Source organism: Bombina bombina, chromosome 7, assembly GCF_027579735.1.
Source record: "Bombina bombina isolate aBomBom1 chromosome 7, aBomBom1.pri, whole genome shotgun sequence".
In the NCBI taxonomy this organism is placed as follows: Eukaryota; Metazoa; Chordata; class Amphibia; order Anura; family Bombinatoridae; genus Bombina; species Bombina bombina.
Window position 1 is genome coordinate 541,129,062 of NC_069505.1, and position 20,856 is coordinate 541,149,917.

General features: G+C 40.7%; 1 pseudogene; it reads left to right on the plus strand.

Annotated features, from left to right (window-relative positions):
- Window positions 1-12,611: 12,611 nt before the first annotated feature.
- LOC128636058 (calcium uptake protein 1, mitochondrial-like) lies at window positions 12,612-19,274 on the plus strand (annotated as a pseudogene).
- Window positions 19,275-20,856: the final 1,582 nt, after the last annotated feature.

Consider the following 20,856-nt stretch of genomic DNA (forward strand, 5'->3'; position numbering starts at 1 on the left):
ATCATCTTCCTGGTATGGACAGGCCACTGTTTCCCACAGCAAGTCCGAAGCTTAAACTACAAGATTGTCTTGAGTATGGTAGGAAACCAAAGTTTATTTAATTCTGTACTATCACCACAAAAGCTGAACTTCTTGAACCAAGGAAAATGCAAGCAATTTCATGTGCTTATGGATGATAAGGACGTCCTGTCCTGTGGTGCACAGAGATGGAGAGGATTTTGGGCCTCCCTGTACACTACCCAGATGTCTCCAACATCACCAGAAACACAAGACAGCGACTCTTGGGAAGTTCCTGGAGTGTTCCGGTAGCCATCTCTTTGCGCCACGAAAGGAATACTTTATCAGTGTTTTTGTATACATCCGACAACAGCTTCGGAGACTGTGGTGACACACATGTTATTTACTGTTGTTCCAGCTGTGGCAATATCAATTGGCATTAAAAAGGTAAGATTGGGGGGGGCGGAGCCTATAGCTGTTGCGGTAGGACATGTGTTTGAGGAGCTCCAGGTCTTACAATTTACTTTGGAGTTAGTTTTCAACCTTAATTTAATTTTCTTTTTGGGATTCATAGTCACACTTTCTGGGGCTATCCAAGAGGAGCCTGGAGATATCTTACTCATATCGGCTTACCTATGTTCCTCGGCTGACTGCGTTACAGCTAGCCACGACACTGAGAGGCCTCTCTAGCCTGATAGTGCTGTCAAAGCTGCCACCAATATACCGCCCCAGGACCCTGGGTTATCAAACCAGTTCTATAGTAACTGGACAACTCGTTAATCACAACTATTGACAAAGAGAAGGAAAAGCACTAGTCACCCCTTATATCAACGGGTACGGAGACCTGTTTTTTGCATTTCCAATATGGCCCCGGACACCAAACTAATCCTGAATGAAAAAAAAAGGTAAGATTTGGACTAGTGATGCATATTTTATGCACGCTGTGGCAATTGCAATTTGCATTAAAAAGAATCTGCTAACAACCACTACCTATGACCACACCTGAATCCTGAAGTCATGCTTCAGTTATTAACTCAAGTTAAATTAATTTTTTTTTTATTCTGCTCAGCAGATTCAAAACATACCCTTCTTCTAGTCATATCACACGACATGTCAAAATGCTGTATGGAAAATGGCAGTGTGTAAAGTCATAATCTTAGTTAACCTATAAGTGCATTACATTTTCTAAAATAAACAAAAATACAGAGAAAAAAAAAAAAAAAAAGGAAAGAGGACATATGGCGTCCTTTTGAACTATAGATTACATTTAAGGCATTGATTTGAGAAACCCAGAGATAATTTGTTGCAACCGGGAAATCTAAAAAAACCTTGATTAGACACCCAGTACACTTATTTATCCTTAGGCCTTATTAGCAGAGGCTCCAGGACCCTCAACAAAACCAGCAGTAGGAAAGAGGACATATGGCATCGTTTTGAAAAATAGATTTCTGGAAAGGCATTGATTTTAGAAACCCGGGGATAATTTGTTTCAACCGGTAAATCTAAAAAAACATTGATTAGACACCCAGTACACATATTTATCCTTAGGACTTTTTAGCAGAGGCTCCAGGACCCTCCAAAAAACCAGCAGCATGAAAGAGGACATATGGCATCCTTTTGAAAATTAGATTACAGGAAAGGCATTGATTATAGAAATACAGAGATCATTAGTTGCAACCGTGAAATCTAAAAAAACATAGATTATACACCTAGTACACTTCTTTATCCTTAGGCCTTTTTATAAGAGGCTCCCGGAGTCTCAACAGAAACAACAACATGAAAGACGACATATGGCATCCTTTTGACTAATAGATTACAGGAAAGGCATTGCTTTTAGAAACCCAGGGATAATTTGTTGCAATCGTGAAATCTAAAAAAAGATTGATTAGACACCCAGTACACTTATTTATCCTTAGGCCTTTTTAGCAGAGGCTCCAGGACCCTCCACAAAACCAGCAGCATGAAAGAGAACATACGGAATCCTTTTGAAAATTAGATTACAGGAAAGGCATTGATTTTAGAAACACAGAGATCATTAGGTGCAACCATGAAATCTAAAAAAAATTAGATTATACACCAAGTACACTTCTTTATCCTTAGGCCTTTTTATAATAGGCTCCCAGAGCCTCAACAGAAACAATAGCATGAAAGAGGACATATGGCATCCTTGTGAATAATCGATTACAGGAAAGGCATTGATTTTAGAAACCCGGAGATAATTTGTTGCAACCGTGAAATCTAAAAAAAGATTGATTAGACACCCAGTACACTTATTTATCCTTAGGCCTTTTTTTAGCAGAGGCTCCAGGACCCTCAACAAAACCAGCAGCAGGAAAGAGGACATATGGCATCATTTTGAAAATTAGATTACAGGAAAGGCATTGATTTTAGAAACCCACAGATCCATGACCAGCACCATGACCACGACCACGGAACCTGCGGGGTGGCCTGCCTCTGCCTGTCATTTTTTTTTAAATGGACACTAACAATACCATTACACCAATTGAGTGGTGGCACTGTGAAAGTAAGCACAGTAAACGCTGTGAGACTGACAACAAGAAAAAAGACAGATGTTTTAAAAATCACACATTGTTAATTTTTTTAAATATTACAAGTACTTTGACAACAAATATGATTGTTTGGCACTAGTTGGCAAATGGGTCTGTCTGGCACACACGCTGGGAGAAAGGAAACTGCAATTCAATGGCACTAGGAGACTGAAGAATCACAGTTAAAACAGTTATGATTAACAGAAATTCCAATCCTGTTACAATAAATATGATTGGTGGCACTAATTGGCTAGTTGGGACTGGCACACAGGCAGGCAGGCAGGCAGGCAGGAGTAAAATGCAATTCAAGGAGGGCACTAGTAGACTGCAGATTGACAGTCAAAACAGTGATGATTGACAAATTTTGCAATACTGTTAAAATAAATATGATTGCTGGCACTAATTGGATAGTTGGGCCTGGCACACAGGCTGGCAGGCAGTAGAAAAGTGCAATTCAATGGCACGAGCAAACTGAGGATTAAGATCAACAATCAAAATGTTTTTAATTTTAATTAGTAACTATACTGTGACAACAATTATGATTGGTGCAAATAGTTGGCAAGACGGCCTGGCACAAAAGGCTGGCAGGCAGGAGGTAGATGCAATTCAAGGACACTAGGAGACTGATTACTGACAGTCAAAACAGTGATGATTGACAGTTTTTGCAATACTGTTAAAAGAAATATGATTGCTGGCAATAATTGGCTAGGTGGGCCTAGCACACAGCAGGATGCAAGGCAGGAGGAAAGTGCAATTCAATGGCACCAGCAAACTGAGGATTCACAACAACTATTACCAAAAATTTTAATTTTTAATTATTAAGAATACTGTCGCAACAAATATGATTGGTGTAAATATTTTTCAAGTAGGCCTGGCACACAGGCTTGGAAGGCAGTAGAAAAGTATAATTCTAGGGCACGAGCAAACTGAGGATTAAGATCAACAATAAGGATTTTTTTAATTTTAATTAGTAACTGTATTGTGACAACAATTATGATTGGTGTAAATAGTTGGCAAGATGGCCTGGCACAAAAGGCTGGCAGGCAGGAGGTAAATGCAATTCAAGGACACTAGGAGACTGATTACTGACAGTCAAAACAGTGATGATTGACAATTTTTGCAATACTGTTTAATGAAATATGATTGCTGGCAATAATTGGCTAGGTGGGCTGGGCACACAGCAGGCTGCAAGGCAGGAGGAAAGTACAATTCACTGGCACCAGCAAACTGAGGATTCACAACAACTATTAACAAAAATTTTAATTTTTAATTACTAAGAATACTGTGACAACAAATATGATTGGTGTAAATATTTTTCAAGTAGGCCTGGCACACAGGCTTGGAAGGCAGTAGAAAAGTGCAATTCTAGGGCACGAGCAAACTGAGGATTAAGATCATCAACAATCAAGAATTTTTTAATTTTAATTAGTTACTATGCTGTGACAAAAAATTATGATTGGTGTAAATAGTTGGCAAGACGGCCTGGCACAAAAGGCTGGCAGGCAAGAGGTAGATGCAATTCAAGGACACAAGGAGACTGATTACTGACAGTCAAAACAGTGATGATTGACAATTTTTGCAATACTGTTAAAAGAAATATGATTGCTGGCAACAATTGGCTAGGTGGGCCTGGCTCACAGCAGGCTGCAAGGCAGGAGGAAAGTGAAATTCAATGGCACCAGCAAACTGAGGATTCACAACAACTATTACCAAAAATTTTAATTTTTAATTACTAAGAATACTGTCACAACAAATGTGATTGGTGTAAATATTTTTCAAGTAGGCCTGGCACACAGGCTTGGAAGGCAGTAGAAAAGTGCAATTCTAGGGCACAAGCAAACTGAGGATTAAGATCATCAACAATCAAGATTTTTTTAATTTTAATTAGTAACTATACTGTGACAAAAAATTATGATTGGTGTAAATAGTTGGCAAGACGGCCTGGCACAAAAGGCTGGCAGGCAGGAGGTAGATGCAATTCAAGGACACTAGGAGACTGATTACTGACAGTCAAAACAGTGATGATTGACAATTTTTGCAATACTGTTAAAAGAAATATGATTGCTGGCAACAATTGGCTAGGTGGGCCTGGCTCACAGCAGGCTGCAAGGCAGGAGGAAAGTGCAATTCAATGGCACCAGCAAACTGAGGATTCACAACAACTATTACCAAAAATTTTAATTTTTAATTATTAAGAATACTGTGACAACAAATATGATTGGTGTAAATATTTTTCAAGTAGGCCTGGCACACAGGCTTGGAAGGCAATAGAAAAGTGCAATTCTAGGGCACGAGTAAACTGAGGATTAAGATCAACAATCAAGAATTTTGTAATTTTAAGTAGTAACTATACTGTGACAACAATTATGATTGGTGTAAAGAGTTGGCAAGACGGCCTGGCACAAAAGGCTGGCAGGCAGGAGGTAAATGCAATTTAAGGACACTAGGAGACTGATTACTGACAGTCAAAACAGTGATGATTGACATTTTTTGCAATACTGTTAAAAGAAATATGATTGCTGGCAATAATTGGCTAGGTGGGCCAGTCATACAGCAGGCTGCAAGGCAGGAGGAAAATGCAATTCACTGGCACCAGCAAACTGAGGATTCATAACAACTATTACCAAAAATTTTAATTTTTAATTATTAAGAATACTGTCACAACAAATATGATTGGTGTAAATATTTTTCAAGTAGGCCTGGCACACAGGCTTGGAAGGCAATAGAAAAGTGCAATTCTAGGGCACGAGTAAACTGAGGATTAAGATCAACAATCAAGAATTTTTTAATTTTAATTAGTAACTATACAGTGACAACAATTATGATTGGTGTAAAGAGTTGGCAAGACGGCCTGGCACAAAAGGCTGGCAGGCAGGAGGTAAATGCAATTAAACGACACTAGGAGACTGATTACTGACAGTCAAAACAGTGATGATTAACAATTTTTGCAATACTGTTAAAAGAAATATGATTGCTGGCAATAATTGTCTAGGTGGGCCGGGCACACAGCAGGCTGCAAGGCAGGAGGAAAATGCAATTCACTGGCACCAGCAAACTGAGGATTCACAACAACTATTAACAAAAATTTTAATTTTTAATTACTAAGAAAACTGTGACAACAAATATGATTGGTGTAAATATTTTGCAAGTAGGCCTGACACACAGGCTTGGAAGGCAGTAGAAAAGTGCAATTCTAGGGCACGAGCAAACTGAGGATTAAGATCATCAACAATCAAGAATTTTTTAATTTTAATTAGTAACTATACTGTGACAAAAAATTATGATTGGTGTAAATAGTTGGCAAGACGGCCTGGCACAAAAGGCTGGCAGGCAGGATGTAGATGCAATTCAAGGACACTAGGAGACTGATTACTGACAGTCAAAACAGTTATGATTAAAAAAAATTGCAATACTGTTAAAAGAAATATGATTGCTGGCACAATTGGCTAGGTGGGCCTTGCTTACAGCAGGCTGCAAGGCAGGAGGAAAGTGCAATTCAATGGCACCAGCAAACTGAGGATTCACATCAACTATTACCAAAAATTTTAATTTTTACTTATTAAGAATACTGTCACAACAAATATGATTGGTGTAAATATTTTTCAAGTAGGCCTGGCACACAGGCTTGGAAGGCAGTAGAAAAGTGCAATTCTAGGGCACGAGCAAACTGAGGATTAAGATCATCAACAATCAAGATTTTTTTAATTTTAATTAGTAACTATACTGTGACAAAAAATTATGATTGGTGTAAATAGTTGGCAAGACGGCCTGGCACAAAAGGCTGGCAGGCAGGAGGTAGATGCAATTCATGGACACTAGGAGACTGATTACTGACAGTCAAAACAGTGATGATTGACAATTTTTGCAATACTGTTAAAAGAAATATGATTGCTGGCAATAATTGGCTAGGTGGGCAGGGCACACAGCTGGCTGCAAGGCAGGAGGAAAGTGCAATTCACTGGCACCAGCAAACTGAGGATTCACAACAACCATTAACAAAAATTTTAATTTTTAATTTCTAAGAATACTGTGACAACAAATATGATTGGTGTAAATATTTTGCAAGTAGGCCTGGCACACAGGCTTGGAAGGCAGTAGAAAAGTGCAATTCTAGGGCACGAGCAAACTGAGGATTAAGATCATCAACAATCAAGAATTTTGTAATTTTAATTAGTAACTATACTGTGACAAAAAAATATGATTGGGGTAAATAGTTGGCAAGACGGCCTGGCACAAAAGGCTGGCAGGCAGGAGGTAGATGCAATTCAAGGACACTAGGAGACTGATTACTGACAGTCAAAACAGCGATGATTGACAATTTTTGCAATACTGTTAAAAGAAATATGATTGCTGGCACAATTGGCTAGGTGGGCCTGGCTCACAGCAGGATGCAAGGCAGGAGGAAAGTGCAATTCAATGGCACCAGCAAACTGAGGATTCACAACAACTATTACCAAAAATTTTAATTTTTAATTATTAAGAATACTGTCACAACAAAAATGATTGGTGTAAATATTTTTCAAGTAGGCCTGGCACACAGGCTTGGAAGGCAGTAGAAAAGTGCAATTCTAGGGCACGAGCAAACTGAGGATTAAGATCAACAATCAAGATTTTTTTAATTTTAATTAGTAACTATACTGTGACAAAAAATTATGATTGGTGTAAATAGTTGGCAAGACGGCCTGGCACAAAATCCTGGCAGGCAGGAGGTAGATGCAATTCAAGGACACAAGGAGACTGATTACTGACAGTCAAAACAGTGATGATTGACAATTTTTGCAATACTGTTAAAAGAAATATGATTGCAGGCAATAATTGGCTAGGTGGGCCGGGCACACAGCAGGCTGCAAGGCAGGAGGAGAGTGCAATTCACTGGCACCAGCAAACTGAGGATTCACAACAACTATTAACAAAAAATTTAATTTTTAATTACTAAGAATACTGTGACAACAAATATGATTGGTGTAAATATTTTGCAAGTAGGCCTGGCACACAGGCTTGGAAGGCAGTAGAAAAGTGCAATTCTAGGGCACGAGCAAACTGAGGATTAAGATCATCAACAATCAAGAATTTTTTAATTTTAATTAGTAACTATACTGTGACAAAAAATTATGATTGGTGTAAATAGTTGGCAAGACGGCCTGGCACAAAAGGCTGGCAGGTAGGAGGTAGATGCAATTCAAGGACACTAGGAGACTGATTACTGACAGTCAAAACAGTGATGATTGACAATTTTTGCAATACTGTTAAAAGAAATATGATTGCTGGCACAATTGGCTAGGTGGGCCTGGCTCACAGCAGGCTGCAAGGCAGGAGGAAAGTGCAATTCAATGGCACCAGCAAACTGAGGATTCACAACAACTATTACCAAAATTTTTAATTTTTAATTATTAAGAATACTGTCACAACAAATATGATTGGTGTAAATATTTTTCAAGTAGGCCTGGCACACAGGCTTGGAAGGCAATAGAAAAGTGCAATTCTAGGGCACGAGCAAACTGAGGATTAAGATCAACAATCAAATTTTTTTTAATTTTAATTAGTACCTATACTGTCTGTGACAACAATTATGATTGGTGTAAATAGTTGGCTATACGGCCTGGCACAAAAGGCTGGCAGTGGCAGGCAGGAGGTAAATGCAATTCAATGGCACTAGGAGACTGAATATTTGCAGTCCAAAAAATTATGATTTTTATTTTTTTATATACTGTTACAAGAATTATGATTGGTGCCACTAATTGGCTAGTTGGGCCTGGCACACAGGCTGGCAGATATGAGTCGTAGACGGTAGGTAGGGAAGCAATTTAACACAGTATGCTGTGTAAGTGACAAAAACACAGGCCTGATAGAAAATTAAGTTAGATCACACTAGCAAAATATTTTAAAATTTTAGATTTTAATATTAAAATTATGTTAAGAAGTGCAATGCACATATGACTCTATGAGTGGTCGCACTGGCTGGCCGCTACGTAGGGCAGCAATTAACAACAGTATGCTGTGTAAGTCAGATAGACAGTTAGACACAGGTTTGATAGAAAATAAAATTAGATTACACTAGCATAATGATTGAAAGACTTTTTTTGGGAATTTAAAGAAAAAGGTTAAGCACATACATAGGAGTCGTGGCTGATAGCCTTGGAAGGGCAGCTATTAAAAACAGTAGGCTCTGTAAATCAGATACACACACGCCTGATAGAAAATACTATTAGATTACACTAGAAAAATGATTTAAATTATTTTTTTTGGGGGGGGGGAATTAAAAAAAGGTTAAACACATATGAGTCGTGGCTCATAGACTAGGGAAGGCAGCAAGTAAACACAGTAGGCTCTCTATGTCAGCAAAACACACAGGCCGGATAGAAAATTATATTAGATTACACTATCAAACAAATTTAAACTTTTTTTATATTAAAATTAAGGTGAAGAAGAATAGATATGAGTGCTGGGTGGCTGCCTGGCACAGACCAATTAACCAAAAGACTGAAAAAAAAATAGGTATATTAATGCTGAGTGAGCCTGACAGACACAGGCCTGATAGTAAATGTAATTAGATTACACTAGCAAAAAAATTTTTTTTTTAAATTTAAAATAATGTTATAAACGGATATTAACACTGGTGGCTGCTGGCTGGCACAGAGCAATGAACCAGAGTATATGCTGTGTGAAACTGGCCTGATAGAAAATGAAAAAAAATTACACTAGAAAAATAATTATATTTTTGGGTTAGTTAAATTTAAACTAATGTTGTTAGGGAGATATCAGTGGTGGCAGTAATCACAGCATATGCTGTGAGCCTTAAACACACAGCCTGAAAGCCAAGCAAATGCTAATAAAAAAAAAAAACGGAAAAAAAAATGGCACGAAATATAGCCCTAAAAAGGGCTTTTTGGGGTGCTGTGCTTGCAGCAGATATGAGTGGAGTCCTTCTGGACTGTAAATACACTAGCCTAGCTATGTTTTTCCTATTAATGTCAGGAGCAAAAACACAACACGTCCTCTCATTAAGAAAGCAAGGTCGTTATGAGTCTAAAATGGCGGATTCCGAGTAGCTGGGAGGGTCTGTGAGGGAGTGTCTGATGTTGATTGGCTCTAATGTGTCAGGCGGCTGTGACATAAAGGGTCAAAGTTTCCTCAATGATGACACATAGGGGCGGATCGAACATCGCCATGTGTTCGCCCACAAACGCGAACGCAAACAAGCTATGTTCGCTGTGAACCGTTCACGGGCGAACAGTTCGGGACATCACTATTGGTGGCTGACTAAATACTTTTTTGCCCCACTGTATCTATCTATCTATCTATCTATCTTTATATATATATATATATATGTATCTATCTTGTATGTATCTATCTATCAGATTATCTATCATCTATCTATCGATCTATCTATCTATCATCTATCTATCCATCCATCCATCTGTGTATCTATCTATGTATCTATCTCTTTTCTATTTTTTCTCTCTATCTATCTATCTATCTATCTATCTATCTATCATCTATCTATCAATCTATCTTTTAATATTGGTGATGTATCAACAACAAATATTGTAAAAAGAACTTCCATGCAACTTCCTCCTCTGCAACGTCTAGATGTCAAAATCCTTATTTAACCCCTTTGGTCTTAGGGAGTCCAATTTTTTAATCCAAAACATTTTTCACAGCTGATACAGGTTTAATATTTACTAGTGAGGCGGGAATTCAATTATTTTATACCTATGTTTATGTAGAAAGGGGGTTCATTATTACCTATTTATACACTAAACCAAATTATAAAAATAATGTGTTACAATATAATAGCTCACATTCAATTAATGAGCATAAATAATTATTACTGATGGTGTAAAATGCAAGCAGAGATTAAATGAAATGGCCAAGAAATTTATATTGATAGGTTATCCTGAGAAATGTATTAATGAACAATTAAGATCCGTAAGTGTCAATAGGAAAAAGATGACAATAAGGATAGAATTATATTTGTTACGCAGTATAACAGCTTGGGACCTAAAATTACTAATATTCTTTAAAAATATTGGTATATCCTAAAAGAGTGTAATCCCCAAATAAGTAGTTTTCAAGAAAAACCAATGACAGCCTATAAGAGAAACAGAAGTCTAAAGGACACCCTAGTTCATGCAGACTTAGGCAGTAATAGAATTAGTCCCAATTGGGCAAACCAGAACTGCATACTACCCCTGTCTACACTGCAGTCATTGCATAATCAAATTTTTTTTACATCCTATAAATGGCACTAAATTTAAGATCAAAGAATATCTAACGTGCAGATCATCTTATGTAATATACAATATCAGATGTAAATGTGCAAGGATTTATGTAGGAAAGATGAGTAGGGAGGCTAAATAAATAAAAAAAATAAATAAATATATATATATATATATATATATATATATATATATATATATATATATATATATATATATATATATATATATATATATATATACAGAGAGAGAGAGAGAGAGAGAGAGAGAAAGAGAGGACCCCACTTACACTGCACCTGCTTCTTATACATAGACCCCACTACACCGCTTATACTACTTATACAGAGAGACACCACAGTTATACACCATATGACATATACTGCTTATATAGAGACCTCAATTACACAAGGTGTATTCATTATACACGGAAGACCCACTTTTACACAGTCACTGTACATAGCACACACTACGTATTTAATGAAAGCCTCAATTATACAGATCATACAATATTGATTAAACAAAGTAAAACCTCAATTACCTATACACACAACTTCTATACAGAAAACCCATAATACATTTCACATGCAGCATTTCTATTGCACATACACTTTACATATAGATATAACCCATTACGTTAAATATACTGCTTGTATACTGAGACCCCCTTAGTTTGAACATATTGCTTAAGAAGTATCAACTTATATTTAACATACTGGTTATATACACAGAGCTCCTACATCCATAGCTTAATAGCTTATATATAGAAACTCCCATTTACATTACTTATACAACTATACACATAGAGAAATTCACTGATACACAGAACCCTCACTAATTGTGCAGGGAGTTTTCACCCACATTGCATATACTGCTATACAAAAAATAGACCAGATGTGCATTATATATAAATCAAATGCTACTGATAACACCTACTGCAGACTGCTTATATATAAATGTGTATTAATTTGGGGTTGCTATAAATACAATATACTGTATACATGGTTGTTGTACGGACAGTTACGGTACCATAACTCCATCTCAATAGACAAAGGTCGCACTCACCTGGTTATTCTGGCCTCCACCTGACCATTGACATCTACTCCTGTGCATGCCAACACCCCCGCCAAAACCGCAACTAATTAAAAAAAAATCTAAGGACGGCCCTCCTGCTCGGTCCCACACTTGCCCTCCCAGTGCCTGTCACTCCTCCCATGCCTTCACTCAGGCCGCTCCTCACTCCTTCCTGAACTTGCGCCAAAAAAATGTAAATGGCGGCAAAAAAATAAAAATAATAATTTTAAAAAAAAAAGTCAGATTTTTTTTTTTTTTTTAAAGCTGGTCTGGTTCGGCGGGGCTCCCCGACCACGGAGACGAGGCGGCCGTCTTGCCCAAAGGCTGGCACTGTTCACAGCATTCACATCAATACTCCTTCCCCTGTACCATATACATTTGTGGATTTTAAAACTTCTGTTAGGGCATTCACATAAGGGCGAATACTCTCTATGCACATTTTATGATTCAGGAGACATAAATTTAGTACTTGGATGAAAGGGTATTTTCTATTCCTAAGATTTTACTGTTTATGTTGTTTTATCACATCTCTCTCTCTACTCTAACATTTCTAATTTGCCCAAAAAACCTTTATCTATATTACTTTAATTGTTCTTCTTACAACTTCTCCGTGTGCCACACAATCACTCCATTTACCTACAGCCCTTCTGCATCACTGTATTGCAAGGAAAGTTTGATATATAAAGACACTAACAATAACAAACGTAGTCCAGCAGGGAGAGGACCGGGCGGTGCTGTGTGGTTCTAGGACTGGGAGAGTGAGCTGCACAAGAGGATGTTTCACCTTCGCTTCATACCAGCAGTATCAGGGTTGGCAGCTGTCTCATGCTGATACCATTGGGCGACTAATCCTGCCAGGAGCAGACGGAGGCTCATGCTGGCAGGCCTTGTGGGAGAAACCGCTGTGCCTGCAAGTGCTGGGCTGCTGTGGAAGTGTCAGGGGTTTTTCCCTGTTGCATTTGCCATGTGCTTCTGGCAGCCATTTTACTCACCTCTCTTCCTGACTATTAAGCATTGTGGGGGATGCTGCTCAATTCCTGCACTTCCTTTTATGGCCAGACTGGTGGGCATCATCCATGTGAGATGGGATGCAGTCTCAGAATTGTGATGCAATCAATTATTATTTAAAGGGCCTCTGTTCAGTATGGTTTGTCTTTGCGTTGTCTCAGACCTGTTTGTGAGAGTTCCTGTGTATTACCTGGCTGCCTGACGTCCTTCCTGGTTCCTAATCCCTGGCTTGTTCCTGACTCCGCTGTTTCCTTGTTCCTGATTCCGGCTTGTCTGACTATTCGCTTTGTCTCCTGACTCGGCTCGTCTAACTACCAGCTCTGGTTTTGATTCCTGGCTTGTTATTTGACTTGTGGACTTTTTATTATTTTTTGCTATTAATAAAGGTGTGATTATTTTTGCACTTCTCGACTCAGTCTGATTCCTGGCACCCTGACATTACGCAAAGGCCATGAATCCTGATGGTGCTAATAATCCACCTTTACCTGCTATCATTTCCAGGATGGATGTACAGGATCACCGCTTGGATCAATTTGCACTAGCCCTGCAAATCCTGCTGACTCGCACTGCACATTTGGTCCAAAGTGTCCCACAAGTTATGGCTGCTCCTGTTTCCACTGCTGCACCTATGCCTACCAGGAGCATGTCCGTCTTCAACTCTACCTCAGCGAAATGGAGGCGTTCCTTTTCATTGCAGAGGGTTTTTGAACCAGGTGGGCATTTACTTTGAGATGTTACCTCAGGCGTTTCCCTCTGACAGAGCTAAGGTGGGATTTCTCATCTCGTTACTCTCTGACACAGCTCTTGCCTGGGCTAATCCCTTGTGGGAGACTAATAAACCTGTGATTTCAAATTACCCTGAATTTGTGGCCTCCTTTCGAAGGGTATTTGATGTTACGGTTTGCTCCTCCTCTGCTGCTAAATGACATGTCCATTCAGCAAGGTACAAGATCTGTTGCTCAGTATGCTATTGAGCTCAGTACGTTTGCCTCAGAGGTATGTTGGAACAATGAAGCCCTTGTTGCCGCCTTCTTTCATAGGCTCTCTGATGTGATTAAAGAGAAAGTTGCAGCCAGAGATTTACCAGAGGATCTCGAGGCATTGGTGTCTTTTTTTATCCTAATTGACATCAGACTCAGAGAGAGGTCCTCTTTCAAGAACACTTGGGGAAGCATCCTGTTCCGTTGTCTCGTACGTGTTTGTTCCCACCCATGCCTCCCTCTCCTCCCATGCCTACTGGTCCTGAGTCACCAGGTACTGCTGAGCCGATGCAGCTGGGATTCACGCACCTCTCTGCGGCAGAGAGGGCCTTTAGGAGGAGGGAGGGGCTCTGTCTCTATTGTGAGTTACAGGGCCACCTTTTTAAGTCTTGTCCTACATGGCCGGGAAACACTCACACCTAAGGTCCTGTCAGGGGCAGACCTTGGGTGGTTTATCCTCATCCCCGGAACCACTTAAGGAGAAACCTTTGGTCATGGTTGTCCTTTCCTGGGTGGACTCCTGCATAGTCACCCAGGCTCTTGTTGACTCCGGTGCTGGGGGCTATTTCATTGACAGTGCTTTTGTATCAAAGCACTCCATTCCTGTTTTGCCTCTGTCCGTTCTGCTTGCTATTGAGGCCATTGATGGCAGGCCCCTTCATCCCACACTCGTTACTCACGAAACTGCTCCTTTGTCCATGGTTGTTGGGGCTCTCCATTTTGAAACCCTCCAGTTCTAGGTGATAAACTCTCCGCATTTTCCGGTTGTTCTGGGTTATCCCTGGCTACAAAAACACAATCCCAGTCTTGACGGGTGCAGGTCCGAAATTTTGTCGTGGTCCCCGCAATGTATTTCCACTTGTTTTCGGAAACCAGTTAAAGTCTTGTGCACTTCTTTGGTTTCTCAATTGCCAGAGGAGTACCGAGAGTTCCTAGACTTGTTTGACAAGGTGCGTGCCAGTGCATTGCCTCCTCACCAGTCATACGATTGTGCCATAGACCTGCAACCCAGAGCCAGGTGTACCCTCTGTCTGTTGCAGAGAATTGTGCTATGGAGGAGTATGTTGCCAATGCTCTGTCACAGGGGATCATCCACAAATCCTGCTTTCCTGCAGGGTCTGGCTTCTTCTTTGTGAAGAAAAAGAGTGGTGAGTTAAGACCATGTATCGATTATAGGGGTCTTAATTGTCTTACCATTAAGAATGCTTAGCCTATTTCGCTTATTACGGAACTCTTTGACCGCCTCAAGGGAGCTACGGTCTTTACTAAACTTGATTTGAGAGGAGCGTAGAATCTCGTTAGGATTAAGGATGGCCAAGAATGGAAAACAGCATTTAACACCAGGAGTGGGCATTATGAGTATCTTGTAATGCCCTTTGGCCTATGTAATGCTCCTGCTGTTTTTCAGGAATTTATTAATGATGTCCTATGAGATATGTTGCAACGGTGTGTTGTGGTGTACTTAGACGACATCCTCATACACTCACCCACACTTGAGGCTCATCGTTCTGATGTTACACGGGTTCTTCAGAGACTACGTGAGAACAGCCTGTTTTGTAAACTCGAGAAATGTGAGTTCCATAAGACTCAAGTAACCTTCCTAGGTTATGTGATCTCCTTTGCAGGGTTCTCCAAGGATCCTGACAAGTTATCTGCTGTTCTGCTGTGGCCTCGCCCACTTGGTCTTCGGTCTATTCAACGTTTTTTGGGGTTCGCCAATTACTATAGAAAGTTTATTAAAAACTTTTCTTCCTTGGTCAAACCTATCACAGACATGACCCGTAAAGAGAATGATCCATTCCATTGGTCACCTACTGCCATTAAGGCCTTTGATAGTCTTAAGACTGCCTTTGCTGCCGCTCCCGTTCTGGCTCATCCTAACCCTGTCCTGCCTTTTGTTCTTGAAGTCGATGCGTCTGAGACTGAAGTAGGTGCCCTCTTGTCTCAACGTCCTATGCCTGACGGTTCCTTGCATCCATGGGTTTTTTTCTCGAAAGAAAATGTCTCCAGCAGAGTGCAATTATGATATTAGCAACAGGGAATTACTGGCCATAATTTTGGCACTTAAGGAATGGAGGTATCTTCTTGAGGGTACTAGCGTGCCAGTGCTCATTCTCACTGACCACAAGAATTTAACTTATCTATCTGAAGCAAAACATTTGTCGCCCCGACAGGCCAGATGGGTGTTTTTTTTTGTCTCGGTTTAATTATGTGGTCTCCTACCTGCCTGGTAGTAAGAATGTTAGGGCTGATGCCCTCTCTCGACAATTTTCACCTCTGTCCAAGGAGGAGTCTGTACCTACTCCTTTTATATCTCCTGACCATATTTTTGCTACCATACATACTAATTTGACTTCTCCCTTGGGGGAGCAGATCCTGGCTGCACAAACCAATGCACCTCCTGAGAAACCTAGTGGTAAGTGTTTTGTTCCTGAGAATCTTCAAACTAAACTTTTGCACACTTACCACTATCCTAAAGCCGCAGGTCACCCAGGCAAGAACCAAATGATTTGGTCTGTCACTCGAAAATTCTGGTGGCCAGGTCTTCGTTCTGATGTTGCTGCGTATGTTGCCTCCTGCTCAGTTTGTGCACAGAATAAGACTCCTGGACATCTTCCTGTGGGTCTTCTTCAACCTATTGCTAATGGTGAGCATCCTTGGACACATCTTCCCATGAACTTCATTGTCGAGCTCCCTGTTTCCAATGGCAATACTGTTATCCTTATGGTGGTTGACCGTTTCTCTAAAATGTCACATTGCATTCCCTTGATGAAGCTGCCTACCGCTCAGGAGCTTGCTTCAATTTTTGCCCGGGTGGTCTTCTGTTTACATGGGTTACCCAAGGAGATAGTGTCGGACCGGGGTAGCCAGTTTGTCTCCAGATTTTGGCGTTCCTTTTGTGCTCAAATGGGGATCCATCTTTCCTTCTCCTCGGAATATCACCCTCAATCCAATGGGGCTGTGGAACAGTCTAATCAAGCTCTGGAACAGTTCCTCCATTGCTATGTCTCAGATCACCACAATAATTGGTCTGAACTGTTACCTTGGGCAGAGTTTGCTCTTAATAGTGCTATTAATGCTTCCTCCAAGATATCCCCGTTCATGGCGTATTATGAGTTTCAACCATCCTTGTTGCCCGATTCATTCATGTCTCAGGGTATTCTGGCTTTGGGTGCAGATTCAGGATTGCCTTCATTGTTCTATGCAGCGCCAAAAGTTCCAGGCTGATCATAGGCATCTGCCCGCACCTTCCTACCAGGTTGGTGAGAGAGTTTGGCTGTCCTCTCGCAACTTGAACCTTCATGTGCCTTCCAATAAATTGGCTCCCTGTTATGTTGGTCCTTTTTGAATACTCCGATGGGTTAATCCTGTGGCTTACGCTCTTGACCTTCCTCCTGCTATGCGCATTGTGAATGTTTTTCATGTCTCCCTCTTGAAAACTTTGGTTTGTAATCGGTTTACCACTGTGTTGCCTCGTCCCCATCCTATATTTGTTGACAACCATGAGGAGTATGAGGTCAGCAGCATTATTGACTCTCGTATGTCCTGGGGTCGTGTACAGTATTTGGTTCACTGGAGAGGCTATGGTCCGGAAGAGAGTTCTTGGGTTCCCTCCTCCGTGCCTTCCATGCCTGTTTCCCCAATAAGCCTTTTGTCCTCCCGCGGGGGAGGGGTCATTGAGGGGAGGGTACTGTCAGGGTTTTTTCCCTGTTGTGTTTGCCATGTGCTGCTGGCAGCCATTTTACTCACCGCTCTTCCTGACTATGGTGCATTGTGGGGGATGCTGCTCAATTCCTGCACTCCCTTTTATGGACATACTGGTGTGCATCATCCATGTGAGACAGGATGCAGATTCAGAATTGTGATGTCATCACTTATTATTTAAAGGGCCTCTGTTCAGTATGCTTTGCCTTTGCGTTGTCTCAGACCTGTTTGTGAGAGTTCCTGTGTATTAACTAGCTGCCTGACGTCCTTTTCCTTCCTGGCTATTCACTTTGGCTCCTGACTCGGCTCGTCTGGCTACCAGCTCTGGTTTTGATTCCTGGCTTGTTATTTGACTTGTGGACTTTTTATTATTTTTTTGCTATTAATAAAGGTGTGATTATTTTTGCACTTCTCGTCTCAGTCTGATTCCTGGCACCCTGACAGGAAGAGAGCTAACACAGAAGCACAAGTAAAACACAACTTGAGACAAGAGTCCGGCAGAAAAGAGAAAGAGGACGAGGAGAGTCTAGAGGACCAGGTTGTAGAGTCAAGTGATGAACAGTAGCCAGAAGTAAAAAAAGAAGAAACCACAGACTGGCTTCAGGGATCGGAAGGTGATGGACAAAATCTTCCAATACTTTGTGACTCTGAAAGTGATCCATGAGACCGGAGAGTCTGAGGTGTTTATGACCCCACAGGACTTTGTAAGGTCAATCACACCCAAAGAGAAACAGACTGAAAATCTGGGCCTGGATCAGTTTATTATTAAGTGATATGACGGAAAGAAAATTTCACAAGAATGAGAAAAACTTGCAGATGAGGACAGTATCTTCTACACATTGGGGGAATGTGGACTGATCTCTTTTTCTGATTATATTTTCCTGACTACAGTGCTTTCTACTCCGCAAAGAAACTTTGAAATTGCCTTCAAGATGTTTGACCTGAATGGAGATGGGGAAGTGGACATGGAAGAGTTTGAGCAGGTTCAGAGCGTCATACGGTTTCGGACTAGAATGGGCATGCGCCACTGTGACCGCTCCACCACTGGCAACACGCTAAAGACTGGCTTTAGCTCAGCTCTCACCATGTACTTCTTTAGTGCGGATCTCAAGGGCAAACTGACGATCAAGAACTTTCTAGAGTTTCAGCGTAAACTCCAGCATGATGTACTGAAGCTAGATTTTGAACGTCATGATCCAGTTGATGGGCGAATCACTGAGCAGCAGTTCGGCAGTATGCTCCTAACGTACAGTGGTGTGCACTCATGCTGAAGCAACTAAAGAAGCGCTTTAAAGATGCTGAGGGACTTACATTTGAGGAGGTTGAAAACTTCTTTACTTTCTTGAAGAACATTAATGATGTTGACACCGCTCTCAGTTTTTATCACATGGCTGGCGCTTCGCTGGATAAATTTACAATGCAGCAAGTTGCTAGGATGGTGGCAAAAGTGGAGCTGTCAGACCATGTGTGTGATGTCGTCTTTGCCCTTTTTGACTGTGATGGGAACGGGGAGCTCAGTAACAAGGAATTCATTGCCATCATGAAGCAACATCTGATGAGAGGTCTGGAGAAGCCAAAAGACATGGGGTTCACACGACTGATGCGGGCAATATGGAAATGTGCACAGGAAACTGCCTGGGACTTTGCTGTACCCAAACCATAACTTCAGACTCCAAATAATTATTGGTGCTGTGAACTGGCATGCAGCAAATGCACATCCCTGTAGGCCTGTTCCCTGCTTGCAAACTCCATGGTTATCCTGTAGTATTAAACAATACGGGTCCTCTATGTATCCTGACATTGCTTATCTGGCTGCACCCAACCATGTGCTGTAAGTGCCCATGCGTTCCCTTGCTGATAGTCATAGCTCTGTCCATAGTTAATAGACAGACAGCTGGACATTTGTTACAACAATATAGTTGGGGCCAAACAAGTTTAAAGTGACTCCATGTTTATAGCACCAATGTGTTTAATTCGATTAGAAAATGAATCTATTTTAATATTTGTTACAAATGTTTTTGTTTTAATCACGTTTGCTGTATAACACACATCACTATCTTCAGTTAATTTAACAAGATTATAATTCAGATTTATTTCATGCCTGTGAAGGGGTTGGGAGCCAAAGGTTTTGCTTGGCTATTGTAAATAACAATAAAGCTATTTTGTTCAAATCGAAAAAAAACCCACAAAAAAAAATAACAAAACGTACTAACACCTACACACAGACCGAAACAAATACACATACAGAGAATAACACAGACCTACACTAACATATAGACACAGAGACACAAACACACACACACTAACACAAACACTAAAACACTCAGACACACACACTAACAGACAAACACAGAAAGACACACAGAAACACTAACACACACTCACAGACAGACACACACACAGGAACACTGACATTGTTGAGTTTAATGTTTCATAAAGGCATACAAGTAAGCTGAAGATGTTTGAGTAAACAAAAAAAATTCTGATATCTTTTTGTTTCCCTTTAAATACAATAGCTTATATTCCAGACTCATGTGCAGGTGAAGTTTTTTACTCCAGGCACTGCAGCCACAAAATAAATAGCGCCCACCCTGAGTCTACCGGCTGCCACCATTTTTATAAAACAAACAGAAAATAAATAGATCATCATCCTTACTGAATAGGGTGAACTTAACTGGTAAATGCCAAAGTGTTATTAAAAAAGTACAAAGTAAAGCTTCTCGCACCCATCTTCCTCTGGCTGTCCACCTGCAATCTGAGTCTAACTGAGAACCACTAGACAACACCAGGAAAAGATTTGCCTCCTCTAGCAGGACCTGATCTATCTGCTATATAGAGCTCAAAAAGCACTCATCCAGGTTCGTACAAAACAGCCCCCCCCACTCAATGGAGCAGAGCAGCCAGCTTGTTCAGCATTGCAGCGACTTTAGGGTCAGACATCAATCTAACTACTGAGTCTGTAGCTCCAGTTAAACAAGCAGGCAGTAGTCCCCAAGCATCTGGGATATTTGCTAGTCGGCCCTTGTCTCTAGCCCTTTACCTGCTGGCTGCTGATGCTGATCATCTGAGCAAAAGTGCCACACTCTCTGCCATGTCTGCTTCTTCTTGGTGCCTGCATGTCTTGGTATATCTTGCCTGCGACGCAGCTCATTCTTTCCCGCTAAGAAGGAAATGTTTCAGAGCGTTGCCATGGTAATTCGTGGCAACGCTCTGATTTAAAACTGTCAGGAACCGGAGTAGGAGTAGCCAGGAGGTGAAGGAGGGGGGCCGCGGGCGGGCGGGTCATGGGTTGGGGGGGCAATAAATAAATAATAAAAAAAAAGTAAA